Source organism: Ranitomeya variabilis, chromosome 5 (assembly GCF_051348905.1).
Source record: "Ranitomeya variabilis isolate aRanVar5 chromosome 5, aRanVar5.hap1, whole genome shotgun sequence".
NCBI lineage: Eukaryota > Metazoa > Chordata > Amphibia > Anura > Dendrobatidae > Ranitomeya > Ranitomeya variabilis.
In genome coordinates, this window is record NC_135236.1 from 358,330,139 (window position 1) to 358,337,875 (window position 7,737).

Here is a 7,737-nt window from a genome sequence, read left to right on the forward strand (position 1 = left end):
GGCGTCACACTCAGCGTAAGACAATACGGTCCGTTTTTTACGGCCGTAATACGGCCGTAATACAGAGAAATGTTCCCAAAATAGTGGTCCGTATGTCATCCGTAGCCAGGGTGTGTCAGCGTATTTTGCGCATGGCATCCTCCGTATGTAATCCGTATGGCATCCGTACTGCGATATTTTCTCGCAGGCTTGCAAAACCGACATCTAATGGATGTATGTGCTCAAATGTTTGGTAAAACATATATACAGTATATATATATATATATATATATATATATATATATATATATATATATATATATATATATATATATATATATATATATATATATATGTCATTGAGACACATATATATACACTCACCGGCCACTTTATTAGGTACACCTGTCCAACTTCTTGTTAACACTTAATTTCTAATCAGCCAATCACATGGCGGCAACTCAGTGCATTTAGGCATGTAGACATGGTCAAGACAATCTCCTGCAGTTCAAACCGAGCATCAGTATGGGGAAGAAAGGTGATTTGAGTGCCTTTGAACGTGGCATGGTTGTTGGTGCCAGAAGGGCTGGTCTGAGTATTTCAGAAACTGCTGATCTACTGGGATTTTCACGCACAACCATCTCTAGGGTTTACAGAGAATGGTCCGAAAAAGAAAAAAAATCCAGTGAGCGGCAGTTCTGTGGGCGGAAATGCCTTGTTGATGCCAGAGGTCAGAGGAGAATGGGCAGACTGGTTCGAGCTGATAGAAAGGCAACAGTGACTCAAATCGCCACCCGTTACAACCAAGGTAGGCCTAAGAGCATCTCTGAACGCACAGTGCGTCGAACTTTGAGGCAGATGGGCTACAGCAGCAGAAGACCACACCGGGTACCACTCCTTTCAGCTAAGAACAGGAAACTGAGGCTACAATTTGTACAAGCTCATCGAAATTGGACAGTAGAAGATTGGAAAAACGTTGCTTGGTCTGATGAGTCTCGATTTCTGCTGCGACATTCGGATGGTAGGGTCAGAATTTGGCGTAAACAACATGAAAGCATGGATCCATCCTGCCTTGTATGGAGCATCTTTGGGATGTGCAGCCGACAAATCTGCGGCAACTGTGTGATGCCATCATGTCAATATGGACCAAAATCTCTGAGGAATGCTTCCAGCACCTTGTTGAATCTATGCCACGAAGAATTGAGGCAGTTCTGAAGGCAAAAGGGGGTCCAACCCGTTACTAGCATGGTGTACCTAATAAAGTGGCCGGTGAGTGTATATATTCTGTCTTTATATTTAATTCAGTGCGATATATGTGCGGGAGCCCACGCCAATTTTTTCCGCGATTTAACCCTTTATTTTACAAGCTACAGCGCCCAAATTTTGCACATACACACTACTAACAGTAGTGTGGAATATGCAAAAAAAAAGGGGATATGAGATGGTTTACTGTATGTAAACCATGTCTCATATCCTGTCGGGTTGGGGAAGGAGAAATGAAAAGCGGGCAATTGAATTACCGGCTTTTCACTAACACCGCTGCGTATTTCTCGCAAGTCACACTGCTGGTCCGTGTGGAATCCGTATTTTTCTCGCCCCCATAGACTTTCATTGGCGTATTTTTTGCGCAATACGCTGACAAACGCAGCATGCTGCGATTTTGTACGGCTGTAGAAAGGTGTATATTACGGATGCGTTATATACGGCTGATAGGACCTGACCCATTGGGAATAATTGGGCCGTTTGTTAGGCGTGTTTTACGGACGTATTTTATGCGCTCTTACGTCCGTAAAACTCTCTAGTGTGACGGCAGCCTCACCCAGACAGTTTCCACGGAACTTTCAGTCTCTGAAGCTTCAATCTCTGTGGAGCGACACCTCCTCACCATTTATTAAGTCTGTTTCTTTGAAATAAGTTGTATTTTTCTAGCCTTATATGCCAATCATGTATATTGTTCCACCAAGTTTCTGTGACACCAATCTACTATATAATTGTCTAAGGGTACTTCCGTCTTTCTGTCTGTCCTTCTGTCTGTCGCGGTTATTCGTTCACTGATTGGTCTCGCCAGCTGCCTGTCATGGCTGCCGCGACCAATCAGCGACGCGCACAGTCCGGAAAAAAATAGCTGCTCCTTACTCCCCGCACTCACTGCCCGGCGCCTGCATACACCCCTCTGGTCACCGCTCACACAGGGTTAATGCCGGCGGTAACGGACCGCGTTATGCCGCGGGTAACGCACTCCGTTACCGCCGCTATTAACCCTGTGTGTCCCCAACTTTGTACTATTGACGCTGCCTATGCGGCATCAATAGTACAAAATGTAATGTTAAAAATAATACATTTTTAAAAAAAAAACTGCTATACTCACCCTCTGTAGTCCGCTGAGCCGCTCGTGCCGCCAGCCATCTTCCGTTGCAGGTTGCGGTGGCAAAGATGGTATGGCAGAAGGACCTGCCATGACGTCAAGGTCATGTGACCGCGACGTCATCACAAGTCCTGCGCGCCTGCGCGGAAAGGACCTGACGTGACGTCACGGTCATGTGACCGCTACACGGTCATGTGACCGCGACGTCATCACAGGTCCTGCGCTCAGACCAACCCTGGGACCGGAAGCTGCCGTGGACTACAAGGGGCCCTCGGAAAGGGTATATGAGTATATGTTTATTTTTTATTTTTTAACCTGTGACAAACGTGGTTGGGCAATATACTACGTGGCTCTGTGCTGTATACTACGTCTCTGGGCAATATACTACGTAACTGGGCAATATACTACGGCGCTGAGCAACATACTACGTCGCTGGGCAATATACTACGTGACTTGGCAATATACTACGTGCCTGGACAATATACTACGTGGGTGGGCAATATACTACGTGGCTGGCAATATACTACGTGACTGGGCAATATACTACGTGACTGGGCAATATACTACGTGGCTGGGCAATATACTACGTGGCTGGGCAATATACTACGTGGAAATGCATATTCTAGAATACCCGATGCGTTAGAATCAGGCCACCATCTAGTGACATAATATTTTATTTTCCTGTTTTAGTAGCTCCAATTCTCCCCTTGTTTATTGCACATGTTCTGTGCATTTGTATAGAAACATCTTAGTTTGTGATCGGTTGCTCTTCATCCAATATTCTTATTATCCAGATTTTTAATTTTTTTTACTTTGTTCCTTTCCACGTCTAATAGCAAAGTTCTAATTAGCATTTGTTCGCTGTATGGCTTTCTCTGGTCTTTTGCTTCCCTTCCCACAATGTTCTAGTTTAACCCCTTTACCCCCAAGGGTGGTTTGCACGTTATGGACCGGGCCAATTTTTACAATTCTGACCACTGTCCCTTTATGAGGTTATAACTCTGGAACGCTTCAACGGATCCCAGTGATTCTGACAATGTTTTCTCGTGACATATTGTAATTCATGATAGAGGTAAAATTTTTTTGATATTACCTGCGTTTATTTGTGAAAAAAAAGGAAATTTTGCGAAAATTTTGAAAATTTCGCAATTTTCCAACTTTGAATTTTTATGCAATTAAATCACAGAGATATGTCACACAAAATACTTAATAAGTAACATTTCCCACATGTCTACTTTACATCAGCACAATTTTGGAACCAAAATTTTTTTTGTTAGGGAGTTATAAGGGTTAAAAGTTGACCAGCAATTTCTCATTTTTACAACAGCATTTTTTTTTAGGGACCACATCTCATTTGAAGTCATTTTGAGGGGTCTATATGATAGAAAATACCCAAGTATGACACCATTCTAAAAACTGCACCCCACAAGGTGCTCAAAACCACATTCAAGAAGTTTATTAACCCTTCAGGTGTTTCACAGGAATTTTTGGAATGTTTAAATAAAAATGAACATTTCACTTTTTTTTTCACAAAAAATTTACTTCAGCTCCAATTTGTTTTATTTTACCAAGGGTAACAGGAGAAAATGGACCCCAAAAGTTGTTGTACAATTTGTCCTGAGTACGCTGATACCCCAAATGCGGGAGTAAACCACTGTTTGGGTGCATGGGAGAGCTCGGAAGGGAAGGAGCGCCGTTTGACTTTTCAATGCAAAATTGACAGGAATTGAGATGGGACACCATGTTGCGTTTGGAGAGCCACTGATGTGCCTAAACATTGAAACCCCCCACAAGTGACACCATTTTGGAAAGTAGACCCCCTATGGAACTTATCTAGATGTGTGGTGAGCACTTTGACCCACCAAGGGCTTCACAGAAGTTTATAATGCAGAGCCGTAAAAATAAAACAAATTTTTTTCCCACAAAAATTATATTTTAGCCCCCAGTTTTGTATTTTTCCGAGGGTAACAGGAGAAATTGGACCCCTAAAGTTGTTGTCCAATTTGTCCTGAGTGCGCTAATACCCCATATGTGGGGGGGAATTACCGTTTGGGCGCATGGGAGGGCTCGGAAGGGAAGGAGCGCCATTTGGAATGCAGACATAGATGAAATGGTCTGCAGGCGTCACATTGCGTTTGCAGAGCCCCTAATGTACCTAAACAGTAGAAACCCCACACAAGTGACACCATTTTGGAAAGTAGACCCCCTAAGGAACTCATCTAGATGTGTTGTGAGAGCTTTGAACCCCCAAGTGTTTCACTACAGTTTATAACGCAGAGCCGTGCAAATAAAAAAATGTTTTTTTTCCACAAAAATTATTTTTTAGCCCCCAGTTTGGTATTTTTCCAAGGGTAACAGGAGAAATTGGACCCTAAATATTGTTGTCCAATTTGTCCTGAGTACGCTGATACCTGAAATGTGGGGGGGGAACCACCGTTTGAGCGCATGGCAGAGCTCGGACGGGAAGGAGCATCAATTGGAATGCAGACTTAGATGGATTGGTCTGCAGGCATCACATTGCGTTTGCAGAGCCCCTAATGTACCTAAACAGTAGAAACCCCCCACAAGTGACCCCATATTGGAAACTAGACCCCTCATGGAACTTATCTAGATGTGTTGTGAGAACTTTGAGCCCCCAAGTGTTTCACTACAGTTTATAACGCAGAGCCGTGAAAATAAAAAATCCGTTTTTTTCCCACAAAAATTATTTTTTAGCCCCCAGTTTTGTATTTTCCCAAGGGTAACAGGAGAACTTGGACCCCAAAAGTTGTTGTCCAATTTGTCCTGAGTACGCTGATACCCCATATGTTGGGGTAAACCCCTGTTTGGGCGCATGACAGAGCTCGGAAGGGAAGGAGCACTGTTTTACTTTTTCAACGCAGAATTGGCTGGAATTGAGATTGGACGCCTAAACAGTGGAAACCCCCCAATTATAACTGAAACCCTAATGCAAACACACCCCTAACCCTAATCCCAACGGTAACCCTAACCACACCTCTAACCCAGACACACCCCTAACCCTAATCCCAACCCTATTCCCAACCGTAAATGTAATCCAAACCCTAACCCTAACTTTAGCCCCAACCCTAACTTTAGCCCCTAACTGTAGCCTTAACCCTAGCCCCAACCCTAACCCTAACCGTAGCCCTAACCCTAGCCCAAACCCTAACCCTAGCCATAACCCTAACCCTAATCCTAACCCTAAACCTAATCCTAGCCCCAACCCTAACCCTAGCCCTAACCCTAGCCCTAACCCTAGCTCTAACCCTAACCCTAGGCCTAATAGGAAAATGGAAATAAATATGTTTTTTAAATTTTTTAATTTTTCCCTAACTAAGGGGGTGATGAAGGGGGGTTTGATTTACTTTTATAGTGGGTTTTATAGCGGATTTTTATGATTGGCAGCCGTCACACACTGAAAGACGCTTTTTATTGCAAAAAATATTTTTTGCGTTACCACATTTTGAGAGCTATAATTTTTCCATATTTGAGACCACAGAGTCATTTGAGGTCTTGTTTTTTGCGGGATGAGTTGCCGTTTTTATTGGTAACATTTTCGGGCACGTGACATTTTTTGATCGCTTTTTATTCCGATTTCTGTGAGGCAGAATGACCAAAAACCAGCTATTCATGAATTTCTTTTGGGGGAGGCGTTTATACCGTTCCGCGTTTGGTAAAATTGATAAAGCAGTTTTATTCTTCGGGTCAGTACGATTACAGCGATATCTCATTTATATAATTTTTTTATGTTTTGTCGCTTTTATACGATAAAAACTATTTTATAGAAAAAATAATTATTTTGGCATCGCTTTATTTTGAGGACTATAACTTTTTTATTTTTTTGCTGATGATGCTGTATGGTGGCTCTTTTTTTGCGGGACAAAATGACGCTTTCAGCGGTACCATGGTTATTTATATCTGTCTTTTTGATCGCGTTTTATTCCACTTTTTATTCGGCGGTATGATAATAAAGCGTTGTTTTTTGCCTCGTTTTTTTTTTTTTTCTTACAGTGTTTACTGAAGGGGTTAACTAGTGGGACAGTTTTATAGGTTGGGTCGTTACGGACGCGGTGATACTAAATATGTGTACTTTTATTGTTTTTTTTTATTATTTAGATAAAGAAATGTATTTATGGGAATAATATTTTTTTTTTCTTTATTTAGAAATTTTTTTCAACATTTTTTTTTTACACATGTGGACATTTTTTTAAAAACTTTTTTACTTTGTCCCAGGGGGGGACATCACAGATTGGTGATCTGACAGTTTGCACAGCACTCTGTCAGATCACCGATCTAAGTTCCAGCGCTGCAGGCTTACCAAGCGCTTGCTCTGAGCAGGCACTCGGTAAGCCACCTGTTGTGAACTCCGTTTTCAGGCTCCCTCTTGTGGTCACAGATGGTATTGTGTGACTTTGGTTTTTTGGCTCCCCCTGGTGGTTTGGTTTATTATCCTGCGGGTCTGCTGGATCAGCTGCCTCGTTATTCACCAGGGAGGCTCCTATTTAGCTCTGCTTCACTTCCACTTGTTGCCGGCTGTCAATGTATTCAGTGCTATTCTGATTACTCCTGATTATCTCGTTTTCTGCCTCTTCAGGATAAGCTAAGTTCTGTTTGAATATTTTTTGCTCATGTGCCTGCAATATGATTTCTGTGTATGATGAGTCTAGTCCAGCTTGCTAAAGAGAAGTCTCGCACTCAATTTAAATATTTTAGTTTTGCAGAGTTTTATTGAGGTAGCACTGGAAACGTTTCAGCCTATGTCAGGCTTTCATCAGTCACGTGCTGTGCCCTTAAGAGTATGTAGATAGTACTCATAAATAGGACGCCGATCAAGCGTGATGCAGTGGGTGGAAGTCTTGTATAGAGATGGAGTGGTTAGTCAGGACCACTGACCGTACGAGCGGTGGACTCCGCGTCTGAGAGGTGATCTCACGCAGCAGCAGGGCTTCCCTCCAGCCCCGGTTCCTACAGCCATAGCTGGCCAATAGAGGGGATTATCTCCGAGCCCCACACATGAGCTTTTGAGCTCCTTTGCATTCAGTGGTACTGACTAACCACTCCATCTCTATACAAGACTTCCACCCACTGCATCACGCTTGATCGGCGTCCTATTTATGAGTACTATCTACATACTCTTAAAGGCACAGCATGTGACTGATGAAAGCCTGACATAGGCTGAAACGTTTCCAGTGCTACCTCAATAAAACTCTGCAAAACTAAAATATTTAAGTTGAGTGCGAGACTTCTCTTTAGTTTACTATATGGTTTGGGTACCTAGTCTCTGCACCTGAATATAGCAGTGCACACGGTGTTTATGTTTATATAGTCCAGCTTGCTAACATGTGATTTCTTTTTGCTGGTAAGCTCTGGGGTACGGAGTTGCTTCCCCCGCA